At 38.5% G+C, this 21428-nt stretch overlaps 1 protein-coding gene across 4 annotated transcripts in view; it reads left to right on the plus strand.

Moving 5' to 3' along the window:
* The window catches only part of LOC103149337 (bone morphogenetic protein receptor type-1B-like), a 50229-nt gene that overhangs the window by 4796 nt on the left and 24005 nt on the right, over positions 1 to 21428 (plus strand). For 2 of the 4 annotated variants that reach the window (XM_007568447.2, XM_007568440.2), the window contains exons 2-3: positions 1264 to 1369; positions 19576 to 19686. The gene's annotated coding sequence lies outside the window, so the exon portion shown is untranslated. The remainder of the gene's footprint in view (positions 1 to 1263; positions 1370 to 19575; positions 19687 to 21428) is intronic. The other 2 variants (XM_007568455.2, XM_007568463.2) reach the window with 2 other exon arrangements.

Below are 21428 nucleotides of genomic sequence, written 5' to 3' on the forward strand. Positions count from 1 at the left end.
TAGCCTGTCAGAAAATAGTTCCACAATAAAAACGGAGCCATGAGCACCTCGTAATGGATCACTTTGTTCTTTCACTTCATACAAGTCAATACTTCTAAATCAAGGAGCCCTGTGGGATTCCAGAGGTGGACATGGAGTACCCGATTACCGCCCATCTCCACCCTTTATTTCAACAGGTACCTGCCGCACTCGCTTGTTTAATTAGAATTCCTTCTCCATTAAGCAATGAGCTTGCTGCTACAGGAACCTCCATAAACGTATAAATATGCTGACTCGGATCTGAGAAGAATGGTTTTTTTTTTTTACCCGGTGCCCTCTCAGGGATCCGAACAAACGCAGAGCTTGAACTAACAGAACTCCTGTACTTTTGACGGAAAACGATGCTTGTGAGAGGCTCACGTGGACTCCTTCTGCGACAGCAACCTGCTGGCCGCAGAGCAAAGAGAGATGAAGCCAAGCATCAGTTTCTGTTGGAGAGTAACTCATACCCAGCAGGAATGTTAAGAATCTGTGTGCTAAAAGTTTGCACTGTATCGCCATCTGCGCTCCTGGAAAATAAAAGGCAGCTGGGAAGTGTGTCTGTCCAAGTGAAAACGGAGATAAATGGAGAAATGCATTATTCCATCAAGTGTGGGTGAATCTGTATTGCATTTGCGTGCTTTTTCTCCCCGATGCACACAAGGTTCAGGCAGAATGGCAGCTCATAATTATGTTCTTTACTTAAAAAAAAAAAAAGAAAAAAAAGAGACTGGTCTGGAAGACCACCTGGAATTACAGAACAAATCAGCTGGTTTGGAAAAAAGGGAAAGTCCAGGATTCAACACTTTCCAATAATCTGGCCAAGTTAGCATTCTTTAATTCTGTCTGTTAAGTTTAACAATACTTCCTTATACTGAATTTTACAAATTCTCTATTTGGGTATGAACAAGAGGTTCTTTGTTTCACTTTAATCAAAATATATAGCAAACTCTATTTAACAGTTTATTTTTTTCACATAGAAAAAACCTTTTAAAAAGTTTGTTCTGTAGTTTTCAGCGTGTCGGTTCTACTGTAAATCATTAGTGGGCTGTGTCTGATCCCACAGGGGAACCTCACACTCGTCCAGTAAATAGCAAGTGACAACGAGTGCCACTCAGACCACGAGAAAAGAGAGGGAAACAGATGAAATCAATTTCTGTCCTCTTTTTTTTAATCCCTGCTTCTCAGCTCCACGATGACAGACCATAAAATGACTTTCACATGTTTCTTTCTTTTTCTTTATAGGTACAACACGGGGCGTTTAGAGCCGTAGCTGTGACATATCCAGCTAATGTTGATGCTTTGCATTTTACACCCTGCAGACAAAAGGAAGTGATTGAGAGAGAATACAGTGAGTATCTCTTCTTGATCGCTATTACAGTGCCTTGTAAAAAAGTTCTTCTGTGTATTTTAAACTGACTAGCTGGGCTAGAAAATAAATAATCAGAGAAGCACCTAAGAGACTAACGCTAACTTTGGAAAAACTGCAGAGATTCCTAGCTCAGGTGGGCGTATCAGAACAACTTAGTTTTAATCTCCAGTTTTCTGACCTTTTATTGAAGACTGGTAAGAAGAAAACTGTGTTGGAAAGTGGACTATTATAGGTCCAGTTTAAAGTTTGTCGCAAGTCATGTAGGGGACGCAGAAAACACATGGAAGTATGTGCTCTAGACAAATCAATTGGACCGTTTAAAACATTATATTTAACTTTTGGCCCACATTCAAACGCTGTGAGTAGCAGAAAACTAACAATGGGCAGCTAAAGACTTGAGACTGGGGTTAATGGCCCAGTCTAAGTCCAGACCAAAATCCAGTTAAGAATCTTTGACTTCAAAATTGATGTCTAGGGTTTTTCTTCCAGCCATTAAACTAAATTGGTCAAATTTTCTGTGTCTATAAATTTTTGCAGCCAAAGGTGATTCTACAAAAAGGTCTGAATACAATTTCCATAGAAATGTGAAAATACATTCATTGTTCTACACCTCTTTTTATTCATCTGTTACATGAAATTCCACTGGAATACTTTGAAGTTTGAGGTTATGATGTGAGAGAACGTATAAGGGGGTTTGAATACGTTCCTGAAAAAAGTGTGTGCAATGTGCGTGGACTATTTTAAACAATGTTCTCTAAATAGTTTTTTCTTGCCAAGACTCAGTGAGATATTTCTGCATATTTGCCAGCTCTACAGTTGCTCTGCGGTGCTTTTGAGAATAATTACTCCACTGTGCGTCTGAATAGCACACTGCTTTGTACAGTAACAAGCTGAACATGTTCTCTCTCTCGTTCATGCACGCCGCACACACACACACGCACACACGCGCGCACACGCACACACACACACACACTCTCAACACACACTGCAGTTCCTGAACAGGCTCTGGCATCAGTTGGAGGATTAAGGAGCCGGCCAAAAACAGGTGGCAGGTGACAAACTAATGTCAACACTCGACAAAAAAGAGGCTTCAACACAGAATTAACCCAGCCACCTGCAAACAAAAAGGTGAATCATGTTGTTGGAGAAGTCGCCAACCTCTGTATGCTGTGTATATCGATCATATCCTTTGACAATTGCTGCTACATGTTTTCCTGATTTACTAAACTTTCCAAACTGCGTCACAGAAGTAATTTCCCTTTGAGGTATTGCATGTAACTTTGAATCCTCTGATACGTCCAAACCTCGCACAGCTATACGACCCTCTGGCACGCAGCCTAATGTACGTCTGGGTAGCTCTTTAAAGGTGATTAGGGTTCCTTGTTTTTCTTTGTAAGTGGCACAGATTAGTGGTGACATCACTGAAAGGAAAGTTATACGCTTGCTTTAGTAAATTAGTTAGGGTTGGGTTGGGTCTAGTCTCTACAAACCATGTGGGGAAAAAACTCTGCCATTTGCTTTTGTTGGCTTGCAGGACTGTAGTGTTGCATTGCTTGGTACACAAACTTACTGATAGCTGGACTTTAACATCATAAACCATATTCTTTTTAACAGACATAATTAACTTGAGATCACTAACCCCATACAGACATGTTGAGGGCTCTCAGCGCTTCAAATGAACTTTAAAGGGAAAAATGAGTTGGCTAAACCAGTCGTTTGTCCTTCATCCTTAGTTACGGTTTTGTCCAGTCTAAGAAGTGAGCAGCTTCTCACTGTGTCTTTTCCACGCCTCCGCTGCGGCTCTGAGAATTCAGAGCAGAGGCTGGATCGGATTACAAGAAAGAAAGAGAGGAACTGCTTGCTAACCTGCTACACCCTGGATTGTTTTTGCAGGTGTTTGAGAGCAGTTACTGCTGTTAATTTATTCTGCTCAGTGACACATGTGGAGCGGGAGTCACCCAGGAACGGCCAGTCCAAGCGCTTGTTTTCAAGCCAAAGATCACAGATGAACGTTTTAAAGATTAGAAGATGGCTTTTCAAGATAAAAAAAAAAAAGCCTGGGGAAGGGGGAATTCTGGCGTTTGCTCATTTTTGTCATCTTCTGTGTTCCAGACCGTTACAGTTGTTGTGTGTGTTTAATATGTACAACACGATTTAAGTAGATTACTGTGTGTGTTGTTTTTAATTTTCCTGTAGATTTTTGTCATTTGGGGATTTTGTGGCCAGAATTTATACATAAAAGATTGAACTGACATTGAGAAGTGAGGTCACTTAAAGTTTTCTTTTCCTAGTGAAGCACAAATTCACATATTTGTAATGAGAAAAGGATCTAATCTATTAAAAATCCAATCAAATGATGAGTCTCCTGGAGAAGAGTGGAGATCTAGGTATAAGGCTATTTACAATTATTCAAGGAATTCGCTCTCTCTCTCTCTCTCTCTCTCTCCCCGTCCCTCCCTTTCTCTCTATAAGCTGAAAGCTGGGATAAGGTGTTCCTTTTATTAGGATGCACTAGAAATGCACTTCAACTTTAATTTTGATGTCAGACATTTTAAGCTATAAGGAGTTGGAGGAAGCGAAAAAGCAGCAGCATTTAGGGTTTATGATCTAATCACGATTCTTTATTTTTATTGTATAATAAAAATAAAGTTATTGAGAAAACAATGTTGGACCTGAGTCTTTATGTGATCAGCTCAGAGTGCCCATTTTAAAAAAGCATGCAGACTCTTGGAGCATAAATAAATGTGTGGAAACCTCTTATTTTTGTAGTAAAGTTCAACAGATTGCTGGGATTACATGATACCCATGGCTCCAGCATTTTCATATGATTGCAATACACTAGTTAATAGCATGGTTCTTATCCCTGCTACTTTTCTGGCAGTGTCATACTTTCCTTGTTACCTGTAATGAGTTTTGAAAACTTCCTGCAATAAGGTTGTGGAGAAATAAAAGAAAAAAAGGGCCCTCTCTCTCTCTCTTTTTTTTTTTTTTAAATGCCTAAACAGATTCACTTCCCAACTTGATTCACACAATAAAAATAACCGTATTGCAAAATGTTTGTGTCTGCTCAAAGGTAACCACGTTTCACCAGAAATTCCTCAAGTTTGAGAATATACGAGACATTTGCTTTGCAGATGGTGCATATCTGACTCAAAAACCGTTCTGGGCAGAGATCATCAGTCTTTACTAGAGCGAGATACAGTTTTCTGCATCATTCTCTGCAAAATGAAGTTAGAAAAATAACATGATGTAGCTAAACAGATGAAACAAACAAACATCAATTGCACAATACAAATTACATTAATCTTTGAGGAAAAAGAAATAAACCATTGGAAACCTTTCACAGTTGAATCCCAAGTACATAACCTTTTATTTTGGTTATAATGTGGACCTCAGCTTTATTTTATATGGTTAGGTATTTGAGTCTTTGGAGCAGTGGGGCTATATTTCTGATGTTTAACCTGTTCTTCTTTGCACGCCTGCACTGTGGCTGTGAACAACATATTAGCAGTTCTCTTCTGTTTTCCCTAAAGCTCAACTTTAATAAATGCCTGTGCATATTTATTGCTGAGATCTTCCAGCGGCAATGACGGTGGAAAAATAAATGCCTTTGTCCGATGCCGATATTTTTTTAGATATATTTGTTAAACTGATTTAAAACATGTTTTAAAAAAAACACTGGCTATAGACACATAGGTAAGCACAATTCTTTTCCTTTTTTACATAACGTGGTAAAGTTGCTGGGTGTTCCCTACCTTTTCAAACATGTTTATTTTGCTTTATGAATGGTCTGGAAATTAAACTAGGCAGCCTTGGGTAGACTGTTCTGTACACTGGAGTGCAAAAATCTGAGAGAGAGAGGGGAGCAGGGAGGAAAACCTCAAATGTGAAAATGACTGGAACTCCCAGGGTTTTCAAAACAGAAAGCAGGATTTTATTACACATACCTGGACAACTGAGAGCATGGAAAAACCCTGCCCATGCTCTACTTGAACCCGGCTGTTGGGTTGGTCAGAGAAATCATAGGAATAATGTAAATCAAATAAAACAGATGACTCCCAGTACATGGAGCCAGCACGTGTCAATACCAAGCCATGTACATCGGTCACACGCAGAAGGACTTTAGTCATGAGGGAAATATAAACCTCTGTCTGTGTGGATTGACCAGTGGAGGTTGTTTCCCAGACCTGACTACAGCCTCTTGAGTCAGTTTAGATTGAGACTTATCCAAAGCACTCAAGTGAATGACGAATGATGGAGCCTCAATCAAAGCCAGAGTAAGGCTAATGCTCTTTATTTGTCAATAAAGTCAGGCGGTTGTGCTTACTCCATCCTGCTCTTTCATTAGGTTTCTGTAAAGGTGTAGAGTGCAGCTCATGAATACCATCAATTTGACTGTCTTATTTGAATGTTTGCTTTGTGGCTTGACAGTCTGCTTTACTGCCTGCAGCTATCTTTCCAGCTAAGCAAAACAAGAGCAAAGGAGATAGACAGTCCTGAGAGGCCAAGCTGGAATTTGGCCCCTAAAACTGAACCTTCCCCAGGGGTCAGCCAGAAGGATGAGAAGGGTGGGGGGGATGTAGGGACAGAAGAAGGAGGTCAGGCGATCTTCCAGCAAAGAGAAAGCCCCCTGGGTTTCTACTGGGATATCTGACTTTGTCTGTGCAAACAATGTCTAGAAAGGCGCATGTTTGTTTTGGTGCTTTCATCAAGTTTATCATATGTGAAGCCCACCTAAAGTATGAGAATAACCGAGTAGACTAATTTCCAACATCAGAAAGCTGTTTATATTTGAACGATTTCCAACCTTTGGGAATACATCCCTCGAGGGAGCTTTACAGTTGAATTTAATGTCATTTTTAATTTTTTTACCCTTCATGTTGCCTTTTATTTTTGACAGACTGAATATTTTCAGTCCCTTTAGTGTTCCTGCAGTAGAAGCAAGCTGGGTTCAGGCCCAGATAACAACATGAGCCGTTTGCATGAACATTTTATCCCAGGAAAGATACAAAATAGCAGTTCTAAAAGGGTTGAGCAATGATTTCAAAACTCAAATTCAAAAATACTTTATTGATCCCAAAGAGAAATAAAATGTTGTTGTAACTCATATTAAAATTCTTATAGTTATTGTAGATGGTGTTGATAGTTGGCAGGAAAGGTCACCCTTTCCTGCCAAATTTGCTGGAAAGGTCACCCTTTGCAGGAAAGGTCACCCTTTCCTGCCAAATTTGCTGTATTACAGCAAATTTGAAGAAACCTCTGACTGAAAAAACTCGGTCTCATGAAGAAGTTGGTCATGATTGTCCATCATTTTCGTGATTTTACGAAAAATCCTTCTTTCCACTATCATCTCCAGAGGTTCCACAGTCATTTCCAGAACAGAACCAGCATTTTTTATGAGGTTGTTGGGCCTTTTTAGGTTCCTGGCTCTGATGCTGCTGCCACCATAGATGATGGCAGAAGAGAAGATCTGCAGCAGCTTACCGCAAAACCTGAAGAATCTAAGAAGTACAGTTTACTCTGTCCCTTATGCTTCACTGTTGCATCTCCAATCCAGTCTTGTCCAAGTACACAAGATATTTATATTCCTCAACCACCTCCATTTCGTCTCCCCTGATGAAAATTTGATTTGATCATACCCCGTGTTAAATGCACTGGAGAAATCAAAGAACATGATCCTCAGTGCTGTCTGCTTTGTCCAGATGATGGTGTGTTTGTTGAAGCAGATGTATGATTCCGTCTTCAACTCCAACTCTACATGGCTTTATTACTGTGAGTCTCATAGGAATACCAATGTTTAGCTAAACATCAAGAAGCTAAAGCTAGCCACAATTAGCTGAGCTCAGCTGAGCTACTGCAACACCTTAGTGGAAAGGCCTGGTTTAACTTTCGTCTCAAGCTAAGCTCACATCTTAACTTATTCTAACTTTATTGAACCTGTGAATATATTTCTTGGATCAAAGCATAAATTCATTTATAAAACAGAATAGCAACCTCATCCTGTCTTGAAATTATAAATTGGACTCCAAGGCCTTCGTTTCTGGATGTCTTGTTTAATTTGACGTGCTTCTGCTGTAACTAAAGCAGGCCGTATTTCTACTGTGTTTTGACTGTCTGTGCTATAAACCCTCTGTAAACCGTGTCCATCCTCATTCATATATCCACAGTCACTTTTGAGTTGAATTGATATCTTACTGCATCCAATCAGTTATTCACCCCCTCTCTGTCTAGATTAGACACAGAATGACAGAACATCAATTTTCTGCCTTGCCTTTGTGCATGTATCCCAGCACATGTGCGCCCTTGTAATAGGCCTGCCTGACAAAGCAGATTAATGTCCTATTTCAGTATTGTAGGATTCTGTGCTAAGTGAATATGGCAAACTTTTACACATGTACAGTGGTGTGAAAAAGTGGTTGTCCCTTTCATGATTTCCTATTTTTTTTCTGCGTATTTGTCATACTTAAGAATTCAGAACATTAAATTAAAAGTATGTTAGTCAAAGACAATACAAGAAACACAAAATGGAGTTTTTAAATGAAGGTGTTTATTAAGGAAGACAACAATCCAACACTTGATGTACACACTTCTATTAAAATTATAAGGTAAACGACACCGATCAAATGAAGTGCACTTTTCTTACAAAGAAGGTAGCACTTGAAGCTACAGGAAAAGGAGGGGAAAAACTGATGAGTCTGCATAGGAGTGAATAACAAGAACAGACAGAATTTACCCTGTAGGCAATATCATAATCTCTTTCACTGCAGACAGCCAAGCTGAACAGAACCAGAGTTCCTCTGTGTACATGTGGAAATGTAGGAAATCAACTTACATTATGAGCAGCGACTGATGACAAGCTTTTGTTTTTCTTTTTAACTCACAGACCTACAAAGAAACAGAAGATATTTGAGGGTGAAAGTACTTTCATCGCACCGTATGTCTCAAGGCTCCCACATACTTAATCAGAAGCCGAACTGTTGATGCTCAGTCATGTGGTTGTGGACCGTTCTTTGTCACACACACCTTTCACACAATGACCGCCTTGGGGAGACTCTTGCCTCTTTAGTGTACGTCACGCCCCTCTCCACAGAGGTTCCCACCCCCACCTTGGATCCTGATGTCTTTTGGTTTTACGAAACGGTCACACAGAGAGCACCACACTTTTCTATAGGCAGCCTCCTTTTGGACAACCAAGTTGAAATTCAAAAACCGGATTGTGGAAGCAGACTATTTGAAGATAAATGTCAACATTGCTGTCCGAGCGCATTTATGAATAACACACATTAACAAACTGACCAATCACACCACTCTTTGACAGAACTCTGTTGAAATATTTCAGCCTGGGCCTGGTGTAGAGTCTTTCAGTGAACAAAATGATACAATTTTCATCACATATCCCTCTTGTTATGTTTGTTTCTGAGGCACAGCATTAATGTTCTTGGGTCAATTTGACCCTTGGAGTGTTTAATCATGCAATAGTGTCTGAAACTAAAAAAATCCTCCAAAACATTTTTGTAACTGATTATTAACTCCAATAATAACAATTTCAACCAATATTTGTGCCATTATATTTTTTTTATTTCTCACAAATAAAGGATCTATTACATTTTGATTATTTTGAGACGACTTGAGACACGTATTCTGTTCTGGGTCATATTGACCCGCTGATTAAAATCAAGACAAATGACTCATGCAGTGAGTATTTATGTTTCCCCCCACTTCTGCTGAGTGTCCACTCAGTGTGGGTGGAGTTTGCTCACAGGAACAGAAAGGTTCCCGTCAAAAGTTGCATGAACACCTGCTTTCTCGCCATCTTCATGCACTGAAGTAAAAAGAATAGTGAGAAAGTGGGCTTGTGTGTGTGTGTGCACATGTGCGTGTGGTGTGGTGTGTGTGATGAAATATGTCCTAGAGGTGCAAGGAAACGTATAGAATTGAACTTTTTGTTTTTTAATCTTTTTACCCTTCAACTTGACTGCTGGGTCAAATTGACCCAAACAGTATCTATGTAAAATGTAGAAGTTGAGGGGGTTGCAAATGTGTAAAATGAATACATTTTAAATTTATATTTAGAGTCTACCTAATAAGACAAATAGAAAAAGTTTCATGCAAAAAATACTTTCAAATATTAAAAAAATAATAATAATAACATTATCAGGTTTTCCTTCACAAATTAATTTATTTCTGCAAGTTTATGTAGTTTTACCACCCTCCACATAACCACCTTTCTACAATGCTCACTTTACCTTTTTAGTGTAATAAAATATAACGGAATTGAACCAAACAGGCTAAATAAGTTTTAGTTAGATTACAACATAAATCAGTCAGATTTCAGTCAAAATATTCTAGCTTACAGAGCAGCATGTCCTCTTTTAGCACCTTTGTTAATATCGTTTAAAACAACAGAACTTAAAAATTAGATTCACAACATTACATTTTCTTCAAGCCTGGTGAAAACTTTTTGCATGACTTCCCTGAAGTACTGCTCTTCATTTGGGAACCCCTTAATCCACCACAGCTGCTCAAATCCAAGTACAATTCAGCGCATTAACTGTGCAACCGTTGACATCGCGTTTGTACGTTTTCTCACTGGGTCCTGATGGTGTGTGCCCTCTGAAGCTGACATCATGGGTTTCAGGTTGCCCGCTGTGGCTTTGGTTCCCAGAGGGACTGAGGGCTGGAGTGTACACCAGAAGAACAGATCCATGCTGAGAATCGACATTTATTCTGCTCTCTCTCTCTCTCTCCCTCCTGCTCAGACACTCGCATGTGCAGCTGACTGAACTCTGTCCCTCCCCACACGAGGTTGTTATTAGCTTGGTTAGGATTTGCTGACAGATGAAGCAGATGTGTGTTCCCTTCTTGTAGATGGTCTGTTTGTTGTGTGTACAGTGTTTAAAAATTGTTGGAGTTAACTGAATAATGGCAGTAATTCTACTATTAGAATGGCTTTGTTTGGAATACGTCTCATCAATTAGGAAATGTTATTTCGTCTGTCCATTTCCTGAGTGTGTTTGTCTTACTGGGGATATGCATTGTGAAGGGTCTAGCAGCTATTTCATAAAGTCAGATGGCATGTAACTTTGATTGTTATGATTGAATTGTAATTTGGATTTTTGTTTGAAAAGTGCCACACTTGAAAGCTTTTTTTGTTTTTGTAAAAAAAAAAAAAAAACAATCAACGCATAAACTAAACAGCAGAAGGAAATAAAAAAAAAATAATACAGAATACATGCCACCCCACCCAAATTAAATAAAAGATTAGTTCTGTTCTGTTCTTTTATAAGAGGGTTTTTTTTCCCCGTCATAGTAAAACAGCTTTAAGCACCCTTAAAAGCTTTGGCCATTAGATGGAATAGGAAATTTTAGGCACAATTGGAACAGTTTTCAGTTACAAGTAGATGTCGACGAGCTTTGCTGCTTTTGCAAGATTATATGCAAACATTCTTATGTCAGCCAAAGTGCTGAATAATCTATAAAATTCCTCTCGATCTTGGGCTGCCAGGGAGGAAGCAGTGCTCAGGTGTGCTGCCAAAGGCAGCTATCAGCACCTCATTCACAGAGTGTCAAAACTCATTGAAGGATCTGTGAATGAGAATTTGGCTGAGTGAAGGTGAAGTCTTTGGTTGTAAAGTCTCAGACACCAGTGCTGTGCAAACTTTGTGAAAAGAAATGAAAGGAATTGAGCTGCAGTTCACAGCAGATCAACAATAAAAACAGACATGCAGCTTAGCACAAATATGTCGCTATAAAAGCAGGCTCTTATTGCACAGATCATGAATAAATTTTCTTCTCCTAAATAAAATGATTGCCCTTTTTCTTGCTTTTGTTTTAGTTGTACAACTTACAAAACCATTCATGGAAAAAAAAAAAATATATATATATAGGCTTTACTTAAAAAAAAAAAAATGGACATCATGAAAAAGTTCAATACTTTTCGTCATTTCATTCAGGAATGAAACTCATAATTGCACATGCAGTGAAACACGTCAGCAATTTATTTCTTATATTTCTGATGATTTAACTGCACTTAGGTTTTTTACCATTTTCTTTATACCATTTTTCTTTTAACAAGATGTAAATAAAAATCTTTTGATAAATGCTTCTCTCTTTAGAGAAAAATTCTTGGTTGAATGAAAATAAAATCAAATCTAAATCGCCAGGGAAATTTACAACTGTACACTTATGATGATGGGTCATTGATCACAAAACTAAATATGGGGCCAGAAACATGTAGCCTAGCAATGTCTGATGACAGATCAGTATTCCCTGTGTGTGCCTGTGTCTCAAAGGAAAGAAAGTTGCATTGAGAGCTAGATGGACAATAGCTGGAGTGTGGCTGAACTTGAGAGTCCAAACGTGTGCTTGCATTCCCACTTTGTTCCATCAAATCTCAGTTGTGGCAGATGCAGGATAGAGCCAGAGCAGCTGTTTTTCCCCCTGCTCTCCAGTTACAGCAGTGGGCACTGCCGCGCGCTCTGGGGCTGGGCAAAGGGGGCAAGTTGTTGAGTCTTACTAGCGTTTGTTCTCTGAGGGTGGGCACAAAAGGCCCACAAACGAGCTCTCCAACTGTAATTTTGGCTCTGGAAAAGAGGGATGTTACCGAAGGTGTCAAGCAGAGTGGGACTGGTGACAAAGCAAAGCACACAGCTGGTCCCACTCTCACAGGACCCGTGGCGCCATTAATTACCCCCAACAGTGGTGGCTGAAGGAACCTCAAAATATTATTTGGAAGCACATTGTTATCGTTTCTGTAAGGCAAAGTTAGATCAGATATGAGCCGAGTATAAATATTTGATAAACTATTTAGAAATCTGTCATTATTAAATGCAGAAATACACTTTTGAGACTCCACTCATGTTCTGTGGTAAGTGGAAAATGTTTTGCAACACATCAGTTTTATTGTTTATGAAGACTTGGCAACGGTTCAGTGTTCTCATTCAGCAGCCTGAGCTAAAGTAGGAGTACAGCAGAAGTCTGAACTAATCGCTGTGGTAAAATGCACATTAATTTATTAATGTATCATGTTATTCTTTCAACACCTTTTTAAATCTTCAAATTAATCATTTAAAGATATGTTATTCCTTATTTTAAAGGATGAAGCAATGCATTAAAAAGATGGCATCACTTATTTATTTAGAAATGGAATCCCAAATGTGATTCTTCCCTGACAGAGTCAGAAGCTGATTGTAAATATTTAGGCCCTAGATCTTGTCAAGGGCAGGAGCTCTCATGATAAAATATTTACAATTACAACGTTCTATAATCTGAAGAACATTTCCAGGATTAAATGACTAGTGACAGATTTCCCTAAAAAAATCAGACAGCTGCAGCTGATCCACAATGCTACTCTTGATGTTCTCACTTAAACCAGGAAGATGATTCTAAAGTCATTATACTGACTCAATGTGGCTAAAACCCAATTTGTTTAGAGTTATCTTTGATTAATATAGTAACTGGAGCATATTAAATCTATTCTGAATTACAACTTTTTAATTACTTCTCCTTATTTTTGCCAATGTAACATTTCTTTTAATTTTTTTTACCATGTAAAGCACTCTGATATGTCTTATTGCTGTAAAGTGCTATATGTAAATAGACTTACCTTGATTTTCTTCTCCTTAGTCACTTTTACGCCTTTTGTTTTCATGACTCAAGAGACGACAGCTACCATCTAATGCCAAATGGGTACAAATTGCTTGTACCTTCTGGGTGTAACATTTTCATGACCTTTGTGCAAAGTGAGTCCTGAGTCTTGTACAGAAATTTAGCAGAGTGCATGCAAAGCACACAAAAATGGAGCAAATTTCATGGCTTCTTGAGTTACTGCCATGTCCCAGCATGACCAGACCTACGTGTGATCAATTGCAGACATCTATATAAATGTTTAAAGCAAAAGTGATTGACATAACCACCTATGATCCAACTGTTTACATAATCCTGTGATGCATTACTTAAATCTGTTAGGAAAGCCATGTGTAAATGTCAACACAATGCCTCTAGCAGATAAAATGCCCTTAAACAGGATGATATTGTCAAAGCAGTCTCTTCAGACTTCAGAGTAGGACAATCTGAAAAAAATGGACTCTGATTATTGTCTTACTTATAGATCTCATTATTTTCACTGCTACAAGAACAAAAGTAAAAATACATATTTTCTGTATTTTATGTCTTTGATGCTTTCAGATAACTCGGTGACTGCAATGGTTGTGTATTTTACTATTAAGCAATTTTCTGTGATTATGTCTATAATGACAGGGTATCATACAGTAATCAATTATTACACAACATGAAAGAACATGCCTTATTTCTGAAACCTAAAATTAAACATGAGCTCCTCTTAGCAGTGCTTTTAATCCGTTTGTCTGTTGTCGCCGCAGCACAATTGGAGTTAACATTTTCCTGCCCCTCCTGGGCTTTTATTTTTACAAACAAAGAGAAAACCTGCAGGACTTGGTTACTTTAAAATCTTCAGATTTAGATTTTTGAACCACTTTTGACTTGATTTATCATCTGTTGGTAAAGAGTGGGGCTGCAAAATCCTCTGAATCCATGGATGTGTAGTTATTGCGACAAGTTTGTGATTATTGATTCAAACATTAAAAAAAAACCCTAATCTTAACAAGTTACTTCAAAATTATGGCTCAGCTACTAAAACATACCAGTTTTTTATTATACTAGAAGTTGTTAGTTGATCAGTCATCTAGCAGCAGCAAGAATAAGGCAGAATTGCAATTTGTCTCCATGATCCGAGTTCCAACTTGCAGACAAATCCAGCACAGCATAGTTGTAGTCTAGTTTGCCTATAGTTTGGTTTCCCATTGAAAATTGTTCCCCAATTTTCTAAAAGTAGATTTTTCAGACTTTCAATACATATAAACATATAAGATACTGTCCATTGACTGCAATTTAACAGAATCCAAAGAAAAATATTAAAATCCTTTGTGTTTATTGGACCGTTGTTGTGATAACCATTCTAAATAGCTTAATGTAGTAGTCACACAAAGAATATAAAGAGGGAAAATAGGCATAGAGTTGTCAGATGACAGAAGAAATTGATCTTGACTTTACTCCATAGGATCTGCTTTTTGAAGGGAATCCTTTATTCCTGGAAATGATGTGGAACACCAGCTCAAATTTGATAAACCATAGCTCAGTTCAGTCGCTCTTTATGTCGTCTGCAATTTCAGCAGTGAAATCCTTGTCTGTGGCTGCAGCCGGTGATGCTCACTCACAGCATGATCCGCCTGGTGTTGTCTTCCTCCCTGTCAGCAGTGCGGGGATGTTGCCCTCGCTGATGTGCACTTACAGTAAGTGAAGGAGTGATGTTTCAGAGATGGGTAGCATTTCCAGTACTTATCGACTGCTGTGAGGCGGCACTGGATGACACTGCATTCAGACACATTAGCGGCAGAAGGAGACTTGACAGGACGGAAACGGACGGTTGAGAAAGCGAAGAGGGCAAGATGTTAAGACTTCACCTAGCTCACAGTTGGACACGGACGCATCGATCGCAGCCCCAGCGCTCTCCCAGCTGCTTCCTGTGTTTTCATTGCGCTATCATTGGAAGAGAGCAAACAACAACGTCAGGGGAAAGGCTGCTGATAGCTCCGTATCTAATGCGCTCAGATCTCCAGGGAAAGAGGGTTACACGGGCTGTACTCCTGAATAGATATCTTTATATCTGAAAAGAGGATAGAAAACAGGCATTTTAATTATCAGATATCTGGCTGCAAATACACCAACTGTACATTTATTTTTATCTCGTTAAAAATAAAATGTTTTATTCCTGTAGATTTACAGATGGTTTTTAATGTCTCCAGCAGACTTTTCTTTGTGAATTAAATAATCATCTTTTTCACACCAAAACACATTAATTATCCTAATAGTGCTATAATTTCATGTGAGCTTCTGCGGCTTCGTATCTCTCACAGACAGTTTAATCTTTTGAGGTTCTTTTTCTATCATTTACTTTAACATATTTTAGTATTCTCTGAGGGAAGCTTTGATACTAATGCTATATATGTTTTTCATTATTTCTAAATGAAGGGATTCTGGTACTTGGAACAAACCTTTTCTTGTAAAACAAAATATGTTGATCTGCAGAAAGGTTCTTTTGAACTATGTGATCAAGCGTAAAATGTTTCAGATTAGTTTTAAATCAAATTTTCAGTGAGTAATTTGTCAAAAAGCCACAAACTACGGTAGGTGTTCATTTTTCCTGCATGTTTTGTTATGCAGATAAGGGACACACTCGGTTCTCTTTCTCGCTAAAGTAAAGGTTTCCTTTAAAGAACATCTTCTTCTAATTAAAGGAAAATGTGCCAAAACTGACAAATGGGTCACGGGTCAGCCTGCCAACCTGAAAAAAAGGATTTCCTTTCCCCTGTATTTCTCATCAGCCATGTTGGCAGATGGTTTAACACTCACTTTAACCTCTCAAAGAGAAAACAGGTATGTGCGATCTGTTTGTGTAAAAGATGAGGGACTAAAGGGGGGGCAGCCCTGTGAATACTTCAAATGGAGGCAAACATTACTGTACAACAGGAACTAATCAATGCTAGTTGTTTTGGAAAGGAGCTACATCTTATTATGCAGACAAAAGGTTTGCTCCTGACCTATTAAAAGGTCTGGAAAAATCAATGAGCGTGCATGTGAAGACGTACTCCAGAGCCATCACAGGGCATTTAGGGGCGGCTGTAACATCAGATATGTTCTGCTCATCTGCATGTCGCCCATCAGTTAGTCGGGTCTGGATGTTTATTGTGGTTGGTAATTAACTGTGGATAGCAATACGCTGCTGTTAGAGTTTTGATTTAAAGTTCAACTTGCAATGGAAAAGAGTGAACAGTGGAATGAGCCAATAGGAGATGGGTATTACTAATCACCTTGTGTTTATAAAATTCATTTCTTTAAGGAAATCTTGAATAGAACATTCCTATTTTTTCCCCACAATAAAGAAATTAATTTTTATCAGGATCGAGGTAACTTTGTCCCCATTTATCTTTTTCTTTGTTTCAAGAAAAAAAAAAAAACACATATTTGGAGCAATGCCTAGCTACTCAGTCGTACTTTGTTTCAATCCACCTCATCAGCTAGTGTTGTAGAACAGATGATTATGTGTCTGCAGGTATTATTTTCAAACACCTCAGAGACCTAGAGAGCACATTAACACAGTATTGCTGACAACATGTCATGACTTCCAGAATGATCCGCAATTTAAAGATTTACTCCATTCTTGGCAAAGCTGGAGTGGATTAGTGAGACACGGTGAATCTAGCAGATTAATAATATAACTGGCAGACTCAACCACACAGGAACACTTTTTATTAATGAAATCAGCTCCAGAATAAGCTTCTTGAGAAGTTGACTGTTGGTATATGAAATGTATTAATTATTCCACTGATATGAAAAATTTCATTTTGAGTCGTTTTAATTTGCTAAAGGTGTCCATCTGATTAGCATGTCAACCTTTGAGGATTTATTTACTCTTCTACAAGCTCACTGTAAGACGCATTTCTTCTACAGATAAAGCAACGATTACCGATAACTTCTCAGAATCTCACTTTCGGAAAAATCCAAGTTGACGACATGTGGTACACATGTAGACTAGTAATGAGAGGTAAATGACTCGGATATGGATGGGACATGTGGATATCACATCAGCCTGATATTTGGAACTAATGAGTAAATGAGGGAACTCAAACATTACCATCTAACCATAATACAACCATCTGGCAGCTGCTATGGAAATTATTAACAAAAGGGTAGAGAAACCGTTAAGAAATGAGAAAGATCAATCTTTGTCTTTGTTTTATTTCGAAGGCCTGAAGTGTTCGAAGCCTCTGACACTGAGGCAGACCAGTAGAGAAGAGCCCCGCTGTACAGTTGCATAACAGTCTTATACATTTCAGTCAAAACCACATCCTGTCTTGACACACACACACACACACATATACATACATATATATATTTATATATATATATATATATATATATATATATATATATGAAAAGTAAGCACAAGGGGGAAAACTTAAGACTGTAATAGAAAGTTAAAAAAAAGAAAAACAACTTGATGCATAGACACCTACTATGCATCAACTTTGAACCTTCCTTGCACTCTGTGGTTATCACCTACGTTATCTGACCTTTCAAATGTACCTGCTCTTTGCACTATGTGCACTTCGAAAACTGCTTACATGCATATTTGCAATGGAAATAAAACAGACATGTCTAAGAAAATAAAAATGCAGACGTATGTAATAATTTTTCCACTTCACAGCGTACAAACCCAAAAACATGACCGTGCTAAGCTCTGTCACAAATGCAATGTTGTAATGTATCTACAAGGCTTCCTTTGTGCTCGGTGACCCTCACTTACTATTTTAAGTGGCTGTCAGACGCTCTGACTGGTGCTTGATAGCACTATAGCTCCACTCATGATTCCACCACTAATACCTCAGGGGCTCGTTCTAAACACGCCAGTTATTACAAAATGGTGCCATTGATATAATGATAACTTCTTGTGTGTGAAATAATTTCTCCTCCGTGCTCCACTTTTTTTTTTTTTTCCTCGATAACTTTTTTTAAGTTCATCTCTCAGAAGCTCAAAGGGGATTTTCTGTTGTGATGCAACATTTACATAAAAAAAGAGTGATGTGTCCTGAAACTGCAAATTAGTTTAAAAATATTACATTACATTTGCAAAATTCCAATGAAAACAGCTATTAAGTTAAGCTCAGAATTATTACTTAGATGTTATTGGTGACTGCTCAGCCTGTGGTCTGTGCCTCGACTTCACACTACACACAGACATACAAAAGAGCTTTCAGCAGCACCAGCTAAAGGAGAGGCGTGGGTACACATGGAAAATATGCACAGAAGACTCCCTCCCTCCCGACTGACTGACTGACTGACTTCTCTCCCTGCGTTCCCTCTCAATCAAACAGAGCAGGTAATCCAACAAGAAGCAGTGCACCAGCCCCTTCTATTCATTTCTTGTTATATAATAAAGCAGTAAAACTGAAATCTGACCAAACGCCATTAATCACAAAGGTTCTGAGTGTTGATCTTAATGGACAGATTCATTCTGGGCATCTATGGGTGGTTAATTTGCCATTTAAATCCCACCTGTCTGTGTCAACCGGTCCATAGAGCTGAGCATAAATACAGTCGGTAGCTGTTCCAAGGGTTGGGCTGAATCCATCTCTTCATGCATCACTACAGCCAGAAGAGGGGAGTGTGTGAGAACGGCTGCACTGTGCAGATGCCATTATAAATAACATGTTTTTTCATAGATGTATCAAATGTGCTGGCATTACAGCAGATTGCCCTACTTGTGTACTTATGAAGTCTTTATTGTGTGGCTGTTTATGTGAAATTACTTTTGATTTATATGGTTCTCCACAGGATTGAAAGTATTATTATAGCTGAGAGGTGCTAAAATTTTTTCCATTGACTACATTATTCTGCTGGCAAGCTGTAAAAGCTCGCCAGCCGAACTTTTGCAGAGTGGTGTTATTTTCCAGAATATGTTTCAACATGAGCTGCACGATGGAGCAGCTGTTGCTGGTCCTGGGTTCAAATCCTTCCTGCATGGAGTTTGCATGTTCCCCCCATGCACTGGTGCTGCGGTCCAAAAGCATGACTATCAGGTTAATTGGTTACTCTAAATTGCTAGAATTTGAGTGTTTGTGTGCGTGATTGTTCGTCTCTATGCTGTCCGGTGATTGAGCCACACATCCATGGTGCAACCTGCCATTTGCCCAGTAACTGTTTGAGATAGACACCAGCAACCCATCCTCATGTGTGAAATGTGGAATTTTGATTATTTTTTTTCCCCCAATCATTCACAGCCGTTTATAAATGTAGGAGCATTTGTGTAATTGGATTACAAAGCCTAAAATTGGTCATTTCTGAACTGTCTGCTTGATGTTTGTTTAATTTTTATGTCCGTCTCTCATTCTCCTCACACAAGTTAACATGTTTGCACATTCCACACGTTTTTAAGGCTTTGTTTCATTCCTTTGACCCTGTTTTAGTCCATCCCTGCTGGTTTAGCACTTCAGTGACTAGCATGACTAATTAGAGTAAGAAACAGGTGGAGTCACTCTGTAACAATCATTCTTGTTTGTGGTGCAGGGGGATATAGCCCACATAAGGCAAACTCTTTGTTTTTGCAGGTTGTGCGCCGGAAGGGGGGGGCTTGAACTTTTGACACACACAAATGGAGCCCCTCTGCAACTTGCCAGACTCTGCGTAAAGTTCTCCACATTGGCTTATGCGCGAGTTCAGTAAGTCAAACCTCTACATCTATTTAAATTAATTCAGAAAAGAAAAAAAACCCCAATATGTTCTGTCTTAAAGGTTAGTCATTGTGTTGTCACAATGCTTTTTTTAAATGCTTGTTCACACAGAAAATACTTTTTTATTTTTTTTATTTTTTTTGGCACACCAGTAAGCATGAACACTTCTTCTAGTAGGTTGTGGTACGACCTGCCAGTATGGATGTCATAGTCGCTGCGTTTAAGATGGCATACCACAAGGCAAGTTTGAGGATTACATTCACTTTATGATCAAACATCTTCAATCTCACTGCTTAATAAGGTTTCTGTGTTGAGAGTGCAGGCAACCCATTTAATAAATGGACCTGGATTACTTGGTAACACTAGTCTCACTTCAAGACTTACTGGCACATACTGATTTTTAGGATCTAAAGCAGCACATGTTTATTTCTTTTTACCAATTTACTGAAAACAATCAAATATATCAGATTTTTTTGAGCTGGAATATTTTATGAAAAAAAAATCTGTGAATACACAAAATTTCCTCAAACACTAAACCGGGAGTATGTGGGGGTCTACTATTTTATTTAAATGCATTATAGGTGAGATTTGGACATTTTTAATCCCATTTACATACTTTACAAAAAATAAAGTAATAAGAGTGAGATTAATAAGTACATAGTCATAAATTTGCTTCCTTTCAAAACAGAAGAATGTCTAGATATAATGGTAATATTTGAAAAAAAAAAGAAGTACGGATCTTTTCCCAGGTAAAGACGTGAATTTACCTGGGACTATTGCAAGGTTTGTTTTACTGACAGGCCTGGTGACCTTCTGCTTTTTTCAAAACTGCAAATAAGTTAAAATCAGAGCCTCTGTCCCAACCAAAACTCTTTATGCTTCTGGTACATGTGAGAATGTTGAAGCAGCCAAGTTAGTCTTTTTCTAGAAAGGGGAAAAGTTTAGTTTATAAGGTGTGAAGGACACAAGGGTACTTTGCACACCACAAGAGAAGAGCAAAAAAAAACAAAAAAAAAACGTAAACGCTTCTTGCCATTTCATTAAAGCAATTTCAAAAGTGTGATGCAACCGTAATGTTTCTTTCATTGATTAAAACCACGATACAGCTTGTAACAGCCTAAGCTACGACTCCTCTCTACTTGTTGTTATTTCAACGAGATTTTACAAGCGGTTAGTCTGTCTGTGCAAAATCCAAACAGACTCAAATACGTGATGCCACATTAGTGTAGGAAAGTGGGCAGAAAATACATGTTAACAGAGCTTTGAGTAAATCAGCTGAGGTAAAACTCATAGATATTCATCTCCACCAACAAAAACAAGAGGGTTTATTTAGCAGAAGCTCAGTGAGGCATGGGCCAGTAACTCTGAGTGATAGAGCCGTTCAGAAGCAAGGAAAAGAGGGGGAAATAACATCTGCTGTTTTTGCCTGGAGCGAGGAAAGCCACTTTATTAATGAGAATTTCTGAAGCGCTGACATGGAGGTCGTTGTGTGAGCGTCTCATAGTCGTCGTGCCCATTGTTTAGGTCTGAGCTGCAAGTGTGAGTCGAGTTACGGATGCTTTAATGAAAAGTGATCATGAGATTGGCAATTTTTACTGTTAGCAGAGTAGATAATAAAAGGTTCTCCTAATAAATTGATTACATCAGTACTTAAGCTAATTCTCATGGCAAAGCTATATTTTCTGACATAAAAAAACATGTTTTTAATTGCTACTTTTATCATTCACGAT

The sequence above is a fragment of the Poecilia formosa genome, unplaced genomic scaffold (assembly GCF_000485575.1).
Source record: "Poecilia formosa unplaced genomic scaffold, Poecilia_formosa-5.1.2 Scaffold6, whole genome shotgun sequence".
NCBI lineage: Eukaryota > Metazoa > Chordata > Actinopteri > Cyprinodontiformes > Poeciliidae > Poecilia > Poecilia formosa.